The following is a 13,543-nucleotide window of genomic DNA, read 5'->3' on the forward strand; positions in this document are numbered from 1 at the left end:
TTCTCTAAGTCATTGCAGACCAATAACCAAATGTCTGTGCTCCTTCGGCAGTTCAGGTAACCACACTACGAGTAGCACTGCTTAACATAACAAAGTTTCCTTGATTTGTCTTTAAAGTGAGCTTTGCATTTGCACAACCAGAAACTCATAATTTTCCATAACTGGTTAAAAAACTCAACATAAGGAAACTGGGCTGAAGAGTACTGGATAGAAACAAGATGGACAGTGTGGAGAGCATTAGCGGAACTCTGTTGGTGAAATGAGCAATCTGGATTCTGCAGATCAGAAATATTCCTGTAGCCATACTTACTAAGCATTTTACCAATTCCTAACAGAAAAGAATTGTTAATATCAAAACATTTGGTATTTTATTTATAGTTCATCGCACAGAACTCATTCTTAGAGACAGAGTAAACTATACATAGTTTCCACTCCTTAGGGTAGGTCTGGTGTTCTCAGGTAATCTTTTGTAGTTTAACAAAAAACACAATCGCAGTTTGTTGTTTATAGGAGTGTTTAAACAACTTGTATAGATAAATCTGACCCAAGATTGACAACTATTATGAGAATTCTAGTTCCCAGTCTGAGCAGATTGGAGCAAAACCAACTTAGACGAAAAGGTACCTTCGCATCATTTATTCCTATCTGAGAATGCTACGCATTAGGATTTTTGTTAAAAATTGGTGTGTATGTATACACATATACAGCACACACATATTACATCTCTGTATATACAACATGGTTTCTCAACCTTGGTATTTCATTACCTAATGATTTGGGCCAGTAATCCTTATTGTGGGAGCTGTTCTGTGCACTATAGGATGTCTAGAAGCATTCCTGGACTCTACCCACTGGATGCTAGTAACACGGCCCCAGTCATGACAATCAAAACTATCTTCAGATATTGCCAAGTGCCTCACGGGGGAAAACTGTCCCTGGATGAGAACTAGTGATATGTACTGTGTACAATATATATCTATCCTAGGCCATTCAGGCCGCTATAACAAAATATCACAGATGGAATAGCTTATAAACAATAGAAATTTCTTTGTCATAGTTCTGGAGGCCAGAAATCCAAGATCAAGGTGCCAGCAAGGTCACATTTTCTGTGAGGGCCCTGGTTCATGGCTAGGACCTTCTCACTGTGTCCTCACGCGGGGGAGGGACAGAGGGAATTGCTCTGCAGCCTCCTTTATAAGGGCACTAATCCCACTCAGGACTCCACCCTCATGAGCTAATCACCTCCCAAAGGACCACCTCCTAACACCATCACCTTTGGGGGTTAGGATCTGAATATGCAAATTGCGGATGGGGGGTGGGCACAAACATTCAGTTCATAGCAATATCTTTCAACAAATATTTTTCTTAATTTCTTGGGAAAGCTCGCATGAATCCTTCATAACTTATTAAAAAGCAAACAAATGTATTGCTTTTCAAAAAAGAATTATGGGACAAAATATTAAAAGCATCACTTGGTCAACTTTTTATGCAAGTGATTTAAAGGTACTTAAATTGTGTCCTGATTGCGTTTTCAACACACTGTATCAGGCACTGGTCTCTGTGAAGCCAAAGGTCCAAATAGCATCTCAGAGTAAATGTTAGACATAAAATACTTCAAGTATTTCAAGTGGATGGGAACGAAAAAGTAATATCGAAATGTGTGTTCTGCATCTCATTCCAGTATGTGGGAAGACTGGTCAGAAAACATTAGTGCACTTTCCTCCCAGAACTGGTGGAGCCAGCTGGAGTAACCTGCATTGCCCTCATGGGATGCAGAGGATTCTGTCTAGTCAGGCCTTTGGCAGGACCCTGGCAGCTTTGTTTGTGGGTAGGCGACCCCCTCACAATTCTGTTACTTTATCCTTAAGAAAGTTGCCATGGAGACTGGCACGGAGATGGTGGTCAGCCAGGCACAGAGAGAGAGAGTTTTAGGTTGAAAGAAGCATACACACTCACGCTCTCAAAATACAACCTTGTGTGTACATAATCAACTTAAAAAGAATACACTTATAGTCATCGTGTATTTGGGTAAATGGTTAAACCATTGTTTCTTTTCTAACTTGCTCAAAGAAACACCACCAGCTAAAGAGCAGTTAATGAAGTAGGAAAACAGCACCTATTAAAAGTAATCCATCACAGCTCGTGAACACCCAGCTAGTGGGCATCTGATGGCAAAATCTGTTTGCTTGGGAAAAACAGTCATAAGAAAGAAAAGTGAAATGATACAGTAAGTGAAAACTGTATTCTTCGTTTGGTGAAAACAAATGATTTGGTCAAATTAAATATTATGAAAAACAGTCCAACATTTTAGTTTATTTGCACACACAAAAAGTAAAAAGAACATAAGGCTTTGCAGATTTAGTTTTTAATTTTGGAAGCACAGCTGAATGCGGATTATCATTAGCATTCTGCACGGGCTCAGATTTTATCCAGTATTTGGTGTCTGGAGCACTTTGCACTACAACCTTCGATTTCAAAGTATTTTGTCAAAAGTGATGAGAAAATCCTGAAGGACATCTGAGTTGGTGAGTAGTACATGCAGGAAAGTCATAAATCCTTCAGAATACTCTAAAACAGCATTAGAAACTTGTATGCTGTGGATGCGGAAATCACTTAGTGTTTTTGGAAAGTAAATCTCTTTATGCAGCATGCACATAATAAAATCAGAGTTTCTATATGCTTTTATTCCTAGCATTGGGATATGCAATATAAACAATATGCAGGAAAGCATCTCTGTAATTCAGATTATTGGGGTGAGGATGGTGTGAACAAGCCGTCAAACAGGAAGAAAAAAAAATGAGATGGCTTCTCTGGTGGTGCAGTGGTTAAGAATCTGCCTGCCAATTCAGGGGATGTGGGTTCGAGCCCTGGTCCGAGAAGATCCCACATGCCACAGAGCAACTAAGCCCGTGAGCCACAATTACTGAGCCTATGTGCCACAACTACTGAAGCCCACGCACCTAGAGCCCGTGCTCCACAACAAGAGAAGCCATCGCAATAAGAAGCAAGCACACCGCAACGAAGAATAGTCCCTGCTCGCCACAACTAGAGAAAGCCCGCACACAGCAACAAAGGCCCAATGCAACCAAAAATAAAAATAATAAATAAAAATAGATAAATTTTAAAAATCATATAAAGAAAAATGAGAGAAAAATTCCTCAAGATAAAACTTTCCTTTCTGCTTCTTATGAAAGTGGTGTGGACTCTCCAAAGACTGGTGACTTCTATGCATGACCAACTAACTCAATCAGATAACAACAACTGTGAAGTCTTTTCCTCTATCCACTAAGGACATGTTCTCTTGGACATATTCCTATGTGGGCTTCTGTGTGGCCCCAATGAGCTGACCCAAAGCACTTCACCTAAGGTTTAAGTTGAAGCTTTGTTTTCCAATTTTGGGGAACACTGCACAGTCTCACTCCAGAATCACTGCCCAGGTATCAAAACTTAGTGTTTTGTAGTCCTCCTGATGATCAAGTATGTCTGGATTTTACATGGTCCTTTTCTCACTAGATAAACAAGACCTACTGAAATTGCAAAGGAACTATACAATTATTAGAGTTGGATGGGCACCATGCTGCCACCAGGGTGATACTATTTAAATCAGTTTGTGGTCCACAGGTCAGCAACATCAGAATCCCTCACCTCCACTCGATTCCCTGCTCTCCTTGCCCAGTGAGCAACACAGCAAAAAGGCAGAAGTCTGTCTAGACAGAAGTAATTTATCCAAACTGTCTCCTTCTGTAACCCACAGAAAGAGATACCTGCAATTCCCCTGACCATGGAAACTGACAGTAATTAACATGAAATTTCACCATCACATTAATGGCGACCCAAACGACTGAAAGAAAATCAGTTAAAACCATTTTTATTTTAAGGCAAAGGGCATGCTTTGCAATAAGGGAGAGCTGGGTTTTTATTAGAGAGTAAAAAGGTGAGTCCTCATTCTGTGATGTAATTCTGATTGTATTCAATTATAACATATTTACAGTACATCAATCTTAGTGTAATTTTTACAAAGAAATTTCAAACACATCTTCGTAAACTTGTTTAAAAGTTGAATCAAAACCTCCCCCTCCCTCCCCGCCCCCTATACACACTCCTGCAATGCTTTGGTATTATTTTCAGCAGAAATGAAGGTAAGAATGTTCATTGAGAGCTATGACTTTTTAAAAATATTTATTTATTTACTTATTTAGCTGCGCCGGGTCTTAGTTGCGGCACACGTGATCTTCATTGCTGTGTGGGATCTTTAGTTGTGGGATGTGGGATCTAGTTCCCTGACCAGGGATCGAACCCAGGCCCCCTGCACTGGAACCGCAGAATCTTAGCCACTTGGACCACCAGGGAAGTTTCAAGAGCTATGACTTTTAACTTTTCACAAATGAAAAGAGCAGTGTGCTTTCAAGTCTCCACTGACACATCAGGCTTCCACATTCCTTCAATTAAAAGATTTGCAAGTATTTGCAAATAACAGCACAAGGAACTCTACTCAGTGCTCTGTGGTGACCTAAATGGGAAGGAAATCCAAAAAAGAGGAGATATATGTATACGTATAGCTGATTCACTTTGCTGTACCGTAGAAACTAACACTACATGGTAAAGTAACTATACTCCAATAAAAATTTTAAAAGCTTATAAAGTTAGTTAAAAGGTATGCTGGGGAAAATACAAAAAGGTAAAAATAGTGATTTTTCTTTCAGAGTTGCAATTGCATAGAGGATAACTTTCCTCCATTGAGAGAAGGCAAAAAGTAAACAGGTAGACACTTTACCACAAATTATTTTGTTTATATAAATAAAAGCAATTTCTTCCCTAAGTGCTATTAAGCCTGGAGTCATTTCCAACACGTATGATTCTGTTGATAACCTTGGAGGTGACTGAGGTCAGGATTCTGGTTTTGTGTTTATTCATTCTACTCACCCTTCCATCTGCCCCATTTTTAAACATTTCTCCAGATTCTTGGGACCTCCCTCCTCCTGCCATTTCCATCCCATCTCCTGAAACCAGACAGACGTCTTCTCTCACCAGGCAGTATCCTACCATCTTTCTTTGTCTATGAAAACTTGCCTGTCCTGCATTCCATTCCTCCATTAGTTGGGTGTCTCCTCCTTGTGTGACAACCTGATCTAAATGCATCCTAACTGACGCATTTAGTGACAGGTGACTTGCTGCTCGGAGCCCATATCCTCACCGGGCACAGTAGATATGGTGCCCGGGGCCACAGTACTTTTAGAGATCTGTGAAAATGCTTTTTTTTTTAATTAGAAGAAAAAAAGTATGAACTCTGAAGTCACAAAAATGTTTTATTATATAATATTAGTATATTGTCTTTTCACCAACAGATTCCTAAGATATAATTTTAAATATGTTTTTATAGAGGAAGGGGCCATGAAAGTCCTAATGTGGAAATGTTGCACTCCAGTGACTTATGCTCTGGGTGGATTAGCAATTCCCATTTATTAATTCCTCTACTTTCTGCTACCCATTTCTAATTCTTTTTGGATAACTTTTATGCGATGTGAACTTCTTTCAAAAAGGAAAAAAACAACATGAAGCAAAGATCTATGAGCTGATTTCTAATAACAATCTCAGAATAATGAAACTAAAAAATTAAATCCTCATAGAAACTGAGGGATGATTATAGGTCTAAGATCGGACCCTTATTCATGATGACAATGATGATATGATGAGTCACATTTGTAGTACGAGGTATTTTCATAACCGTTATTTCATGTATAATGAGAAAATGTATCCTATTAAAATATCTCCCCAGATAGTGAGTGGTGTAGCTCTTGCACCCTTATGATCAGCTTCCTGTACTTAGCCCTGTAAACTCTAGGATTATTATAATATTTTAGTACTATTTTTGGATGGAGAGTATAATGAGGCTGCATGAGAATGATCTCATGTTTAAAGAGTTTTGTAAACTGTGTATTGTAAAAATGCTAAAGGAACTTAGAAATTCAGCTTGTCAATCTTTCCTCTTATGTGACAAACCATACACAGTCCTGAAATACAAAGAAAACTAATAATTAAAAGGCAAAAGGGAAATTGGGGACATGGTCAAATATGAATGTATACTTTCATCCATAAGCATAACTCATACGAGTCATTGTAAGCAGCAGAAACCCAACCTGTACTACAGAAAGGACAGGAGAATTATCGGCTCATGGACTCCAAGGAGGGCACAATAACCAAACCCCATATAAATGACTTTGAGAACCATCAAAATCAAGGATGTGAATGCCTCCAGGGTTTATTATTTGTTTATTTTCTCTGCTTCTCTATGTGTAAGAGGAGCTCAAATTTACAAAGAAAGTAAATGGTGGACTAGGGATTTTAAAGTTCTGTTAATCAATCTGCTACACAGGATATTTCTTACAGTGGAAATGGTGAGTGAAATCAGGGAATCACATAAAAAACAAACAAACAAAAAAAAAAACGGGCATTCCAGAAAATATATATTCCACTAGTTTTCTGGTCCGAAACTGAAATACGTAATTGAAAACAGTCAACGGAGCATCAGGTGTTACGAATTCTGAGACAAGGGCATATGTCCCCCCTTTGCAATGTAGCTTCTTGGAGCTGTGACTACATGGTCAACACTCAGTGTTTGCCACCAGTGACGACCCGTCATCAAAGGATGGGACCTCAGATAAGAAAGTTATCAGGAAACCTATGTTTACATGAATAGGAAATTAAAGGTACAAAGATCAAGAGTGTTACATCCCCGAAGTCATCACTTTGGCATGCGTGTTTTCTAGAATTGGCCCTTCCCTGAGCTCCTGGATTTAGGTCTATATTTGCTGATAACACAGAGCAGGTAGTAATGAATCGGTCGATCAAATAAATATCATTATTTGGGAATAAAATAGCATTTATTATTAACTTAATTTTTCTTGGCATTTTTGGTAACAATAAGGATATGTCAACTAAATGAATGGGTTTCAGTTTAAAGAAATTTTTGAAGTTGTGTTTATTTTTAAAGGTTAGTAACCAATCATTTAAAAAATAATCAATTATGAATTTTAATGTTCAAAATTACATTGTTAACATAACCTAGTGTAAGCTTCTTGTCTGTCAGTTTCCAGACACTGGCAGAGTCTCATTGCATCAAAGTGAAGAGAACCACCGTATGCTATGCCAGACAGAGCAAAGCCACAGGCTCCTAGTTACTGTACATACATTTCTGAGGGTCTTCTATGTATGTTCGCTTAGTTAGCTGGTTGGTTTAGTTTTTGTAGTGAAATCTAAAAACATTTGAAGGCAACACAGCTCAGTGAACAGTATGGGGGGAAAAGTGTTTCTCACTGGTTAGTAGCAAAGATTCAAAGAATTACAAGGATTAAAGACCACTCTAGTAAATGCTGAAGGCAAACCCTGATTTTGTTTGACATCCTTAATACCACACTATATTTTTTTATTCATCAGAGTAAAACACAATGACCTCTACATCGGATCTGTTATCATATACTACAGAAGTATTTTTATGCAGAAGGGTTGAATTTTTAAAATCAGTTTTCCAAGGAAGTAAGGCTATAATTTAGATTATAAAAGTAATGATTTTGCTTGATGTTAAATTACTGAGCCTAAACCAAGACTTTTTTTTCCCTGAATTAATATATTTGGGCAGGAAAGCTGCCTTTTTGCTTTTTTCTTTGGCCAAGATGGGAGGGGTTAAAAGTTCATAGCTGCAAAGAAGTGGAGATTATAGTGAAGTTTCTATTGAATAGGGATCATTTTTAAAACTACTGGAGACCACTCTCAAAACACATTGATTCTAGAAGCAGACCCTGATGCTAATTCTCCTTCACTTCAATGTGGATAGGTCTGGAATGCATTGTGTATTCAGAGGTAGCCCAAAGGCAGAACAATCCAGGGCAAACAAGAGAATCATAGTCACAAGAGCCAGAAATCAAAGCAAGTAAGAGAGCAGGAGAAAGGCACTGGGGCCTTTGCTTGGGGCCAGAGCAGGGTAAGCTTGACTTATTTCAACTCAAGGAAAACTGTACATTCAACAGCTTAATTTACAAAATAGAGAGTAACCAGAGCAGAAGGAATGACATTATGGGATAAGGGAATGGGGAACAGGCAGGTGGTCAGAAAGTAATTGCCACAGTGTCCAGGACGTTGCCTCTGCTGGGGTGGGGGCCCGCATAGGACCAACAGCCAAGAGGAAGCCCTGAATGCAGGCACTTCCTTCACACATCTGAGCTGCTTTGAGCCACAAGGATAATAGCAAAGCTAGTAATCTGCTGGACCATCCAGAGCTCCTAGAGAAGTGAGACATGAAATCAAAAGACAGCCAATTTCATGAACATTTGAAAAAGGGATTAATCTCCTGAGTCATCAGGAAAAGGCAAATTCAAATCACAATAGTATACCTAAACACATCAACTAAGTTGCTAAAATTAAAAAGACAGACAATACCAAGCACTGTCAAGGATCCTGAAGAAATGGAACTCTCATAGACTGCTACTGAAAACCAATTGTAAATAGTGCTTGGCAACACTCATCATAGCTGAATGTATGCATCCCAATAAACCCAAAAATCCACTCCTAGATTTATAACCAACTGAATTGCATTCGTATGTGTATCAAGAAACTTGTTCAAAAATGCAAAGAGCAGCATTATTTGTAATAGCCAAAAACTGGAAAAAGAACAAATGTCCATCAAAAGTAAAATATATATATATATAGTATACAATGAAATATTATACAGTAACAAAAATGAATGGATTGATGCTTAGGGGGAAAACCTGTGTGACTTTCACAAACAAAATGTAGAACAAAAGCCAGGCACAATGGAGTACATCCCTTATGATTCTACTTATCTAAAGAGGAAACATGAGCAAAACTATGTTGTTAGAAGTCAAGACGGGGATTTCCTTTGGGGTTACTTACTGGAAATGGGCCTGAGGAAGACTTCAGGTGCTAATGATGTCCTAGTTCTTGATCTTGGGTGTGACCTGATATGGGTATGTCTATTTTGTGAAAATGCATCAGCTATACAATTGTCATTGGTGTACTTTTCTGTATTTAAGTTATCCTTCACTAAATAAAAAATTTTTGTAAAAAAGCTATCAATAAATGTCATAAGCAGATGGAGGAGAGTGGACAGTAAAAATGAGAGACAGTAGCAGGGAGATTCCTATAAAAGAAGGGACCTGAATAGGCAAATAGAAGTGCTGTCTGCACCAGTTCTGGAAGTTTGGCCAAGGGCACACACTTCCCACCAGAAAATGGGTAGCCTTGTGTGCTCAACTTTTCCCTATTTCTCACTATCTGTGTTCTTGGACTCTCTAATATGTGATTATCTCATCTGTAACTTGGAAATATCTTGTAGCTTTATTTGGAAAGAGAAAATGAAAGAGGAAAAATGTCTGGTAAAGTACCTAGAGCAATTCTTGGCACACAGTTGATAAATGACAAATACAGGTCCCTCTGTGACTTTCCTCCCTTATTCAGTTAGCTCACATGAGAAACCATCTGAGAATAGAAAGAATAAAAATCTAATTTTCTTTGTTTATGAACATCAAACAAAATTATTTTTCACATCCATGTCTATGAACAAGGAGACCTCAGTTACTACAAGAGGGGGAGCAACATGGTGTGGGCTTGGCCTCATTTCCTTTTTTTCTTTCTTTTTTTAATTGAAGTATAGTTGATGTGCCATATTATATAAGTTACAGTTGTACAATGTAGTTGGCCTCATTTCTTAAATTAACTTGACTATAAAGAGAAATGGCCAAACTTCCAAACACAATGTCCAAAGACAGATGTGAAAATAAGGAATTGTATCTCAGGTATTGGTCAAAAAATACCAACTTCCAGTTATAGAATTAATAAATTTGAGGATCTAATGTACAGCATAGTGATTATAGCTAATAATATAGTCATATACTTGAATGTTGCTAAGAGAGTAGATATTAAGTGTTCTCATCACACAATAAAAAAGGTAGCTATGGGACAGGATGCTAGACAGGCTGGGTCCTGAGACCTGGGACCCATTGCTGCAGTGCCTGCACCTGGACAAACATCTCCTGGAGGAACAAAATACAAAGAAACTATAAGGGAATAAAAATAACTGTGTGCATGAGCAGTTGGGGCAAATTACAGACAATAAGATACACAAAGACTAAAAGCCCAACTGCATTTCTGAAGAGTTGGGAGCAAAAGCAGGTACTGCGCATGCCCCCTGCACTCAATACCACCAAAGGGGGGGGGACAAAACACCTAAGCCACCCCTCTGCAACCCCTGGACCTGCCGCTACCCTCACCCCATATAAGGAACTAACTCGCCACACACACACAGACACACACACACACACACCTGCCGGCCTCAGGGAGTGAGCAAGGGAAGTTGTTGCTTATTTTCACTCCCGCCCATCCCCCACTGCAGCAATAAAGTCTTACCTGAATTTCTTGTCTTGTCTGAATTTCTCTTATCAATTTCTATTGATTACAGAGGCCAAAAACCCTTGTCGGTAACAGATGGAAGGGGTAGGTAACACTATGGTGGAAATCACTTTGCAATTTATAAATGCATCAAATCAACATGTTGTATACGATAAAATTATACAATGTTATGTATCAATTATATCTCAATAAAACTAGAAAAAACATATCTTAGTGTTTGTAAGGTAGGATTGGATTCAGAATGACAGGTTACAGCAATGAAGAACAGGCAATAATTAGTTTTTTTCCCTATCACAATCTTCTTAACTATAACGAGGGAGAAGATCTGTTTGTCGACATGGATAACAGATCAATGGTTCATTTTGAAAAGAAAAAAATTAAAAAGAAAAGTTTATAACACTAAAGTCATTTTGGAAAAGCATATCATTGATCAAACAAAAGAATTTATAGCTTCCAAGATGGATCTTATTTTGAAATAGGTTGCTCTAAAACATGGTGGGAGATCACCATTGTTCTGTTCACAATTCTTTGTTTTAACATAAGGCAAAAGTTTCTGATAGAAAGAAAATGTTGATATATAGTGGTCTGACTTGCAGGAAGGTGGCTAACTAAAAATGGAACGAACGGAAAGTCAGCTCCTTGGAAGGAAAGTGAGAGGACACCCTGCATATCAGGGGAACCAGTGGGTTGCCAAGTCTCCTTTACCCAGAAAGACTGAAAAGGGATAAAACAAAACCACGAAACTGCCAGTACGCTCCCATACAGCCCCACAGTTCAACACTCTGAGAGACAGTACTTCTATGGAATAACAAAAGACAATGGAACAATTCTTAGCTCCTCTGAAATTAGAAGAAAGGTGAGGTAATCCAGGGTTCAAAATCTAGTGCCTGGCAAACAAGGTCCCTGCATGTGAGAAAGTGACCCTGGAATCCAGAGGGACACAAATGAAAGTGACCATGATGATAGCCACCAGGATCCAGCAGTCCAGGTGCAGCTTCACAGGCACCTGGCTTTGGTGAGGACAGCTAGACCATAAGACTGCATGGTGTGTCAAAGGTGGTAGTAGATTATAAGATTCACCTACAGAGTAACAATTCTTTGCCTTGCAACGTTCCAGTGACACACAGTTCTGATTCCTTGCTTTCTGGTTTCACTCACTGTTCAAGTAATGAATCAATAATTTCCATAGTTGATTTCACTGATTTTCCACTACTTGTTCTCCTTGGGTTGAACTCTAAGTACAGAAAGACATAGCTGTGTGTTTCCAGCTCATGGGCCATATATGTTGTATCTGCTTCTTTCTCTTCACTTACTAACTCACTGATTCAATTGGAAAAGTGTGACCAAGCTTGTCTAGCCCAATTTGTACTTTATAAAACCAAGTTCATTATTGCTAAGGTTCTGTTACTCCATTGGATATGTACAGCTTTTTCCTCCCTATTTTGGTCCCATTACTTTAATAGAATTTGAAACTAGATTTAGTGGTTGGTAATTGACAAGATCACAGGTGTGGCTTTTTGTTTTTATTGGTGTTTGTTTTCTTCTTATTTCTCTGTATAAACAAGGAGGCGGGGGGGGGGGGGCACTGTTATAAAGCTTTTTCAGTTAGATGTTCATTTATGATTGAATATTGACAAACATAAGGACATTTATATGTCAATTAGTAAAATAGAAACAAAATATCAATGACACAGGAAATCACAAACAGCCTATCTCTTAATGAAACGGGACTTCTTCCTGCCTCCAAACATCTATCTCTTTCTCCCTCCCTTCCTTTCTCTCTTTCTTTCTGTCTCTTCCTCTGATATACTGAGCAAGCAACTTACATCACTCTAGAAATTATAGGTATTGATAGAAAAAATATAATCCACAGATATCTTCCCAAGTCTTATTTTCATTAGCACTTACTTGCACAGTGATCCTGTGGTATGATTGAAAATACACAGAATTTGAAGCCAAAGAACCTACGGGTTTACCCCAGGCCAAGTTTACTTAGCCTCTGTGAATTGTTGTACCCTCTTTGATAATATTAGATAAGAGATCATGGAACAAGGTGGCTGAGAAAGAGAGCTCTTGGACTCAGATTGCCTGAGTTACAAGCCCTTTACCACCATGTACTATCAATGTGACCTTGAGAAGTTACTGGTGTTAATTTCATCCTCTGGAAAATAGGGATGATAACAGTCCCACCTTATAGAGTTACAAACATTAAATGAGTTGGATTATACAAAGCACAGCACCTCATGTCAAGGAAGAGCTCAATCGATGGTATTATTAGTAGTAGAGAGCCCATAAAATAATTCATAAAATAAAAGCATTATCACAGTTTTAGTTTTTTTTTAGATTTTATGGGAGATGTAAAATAACCAAAGGCTGGACATATAAAGAGATAAAATACATAGCCTTGTCCCTGCCCTAAAACTGATGATGAGACAGGATATAGTAAAGTAAATATCAAGACCCAAGTACAGACCACAGGTCAAATCTGTCCCTCTAACAAATCCATGTTGCAGAAGGTAAGATGAGGGTGAGGTGGGAATACACATGGCAAGTTCTGAGGCTTGTAGACTGGACGGATGAAAGGAAACATTATTACGGTGCAACAGTAGAAAGGGGTTTCAGGAAGTTATAAGGGAGCAGATTTTAAGTTCAGAGGTCCAGGAGGGCAGAAAGGAGGAAGAAGAAAGGATTCAGTGTGCTGTGCTAGAAACTTTAACGGGGCAGGGCTGTACAGAGGATAGACAGGTCCCAGGGCAGGGGAATAATTATGAAACAACCCGAGTGCTCCAACTTGCTTGGGTTCCATGCCTTGTCCCCTGCAAATATGATCTAAGCCAACTGATGTGTGTGTGTGAGTATGTGTGTGTGAGTATATGTGTGTGTGCGCACACTCATGTCCCCATGTATGCTTGTGCTGTACACTAAAATCCTTTCCACCAAAGAATATAGAGTTAATACACAGTAGCCTACGTCTGCATGGCTGGAAAGAGATATTATCCTGGCAACTGACTTCACGTAAACAAGTCATATTTCCATACCACATGAATTCTCATGAAAGTGAAAACATCAAAGAGGAAAAAAAAATCAGTAAAAGTTCTCTTATTTTAGGTATTATGATCAT

General features: G+C 38.6%; 1 protein-coding gene and 1 pseudogene across 1 annotated transcript in view; one reads left to right on the forward strand and one right to left on the reverse strand.

The window, feature by feature from the left end:
• RBMS3 (RNA binding motif single stranded interacting protein 3) overlaps positions 1 to 13,543 on the reverse strand; it is a 1,499,266-nt gene that overhangs the window by 951,216 nt on the left and 534,507 nt on the right. The window lies entirely within an intron of this gene.
• Positions 8,808 to 13,543, forward strand: part of LOC131764143 (mitochondrial carrier homolog 1 pseudogene) — a 165,939-nt pseudogene continuing 161,203 nt past the window's right edge.

This window comes from Kogia breviceps, chromosome 10 (assembly GCF_026419965.1).
Source record: "Kogia breviceps isolate mKogBre1 chromosome 10, mKogBre1 haplotype 1, whole genome shotgun sequence".
NCBI classification, from domain to species: domain Eukaryota; kingdom Metazoa; phylum Chordata; class Mammalia; order Artiodactyla; family Physeteridae; genus Kogia; species Kogia breviceps.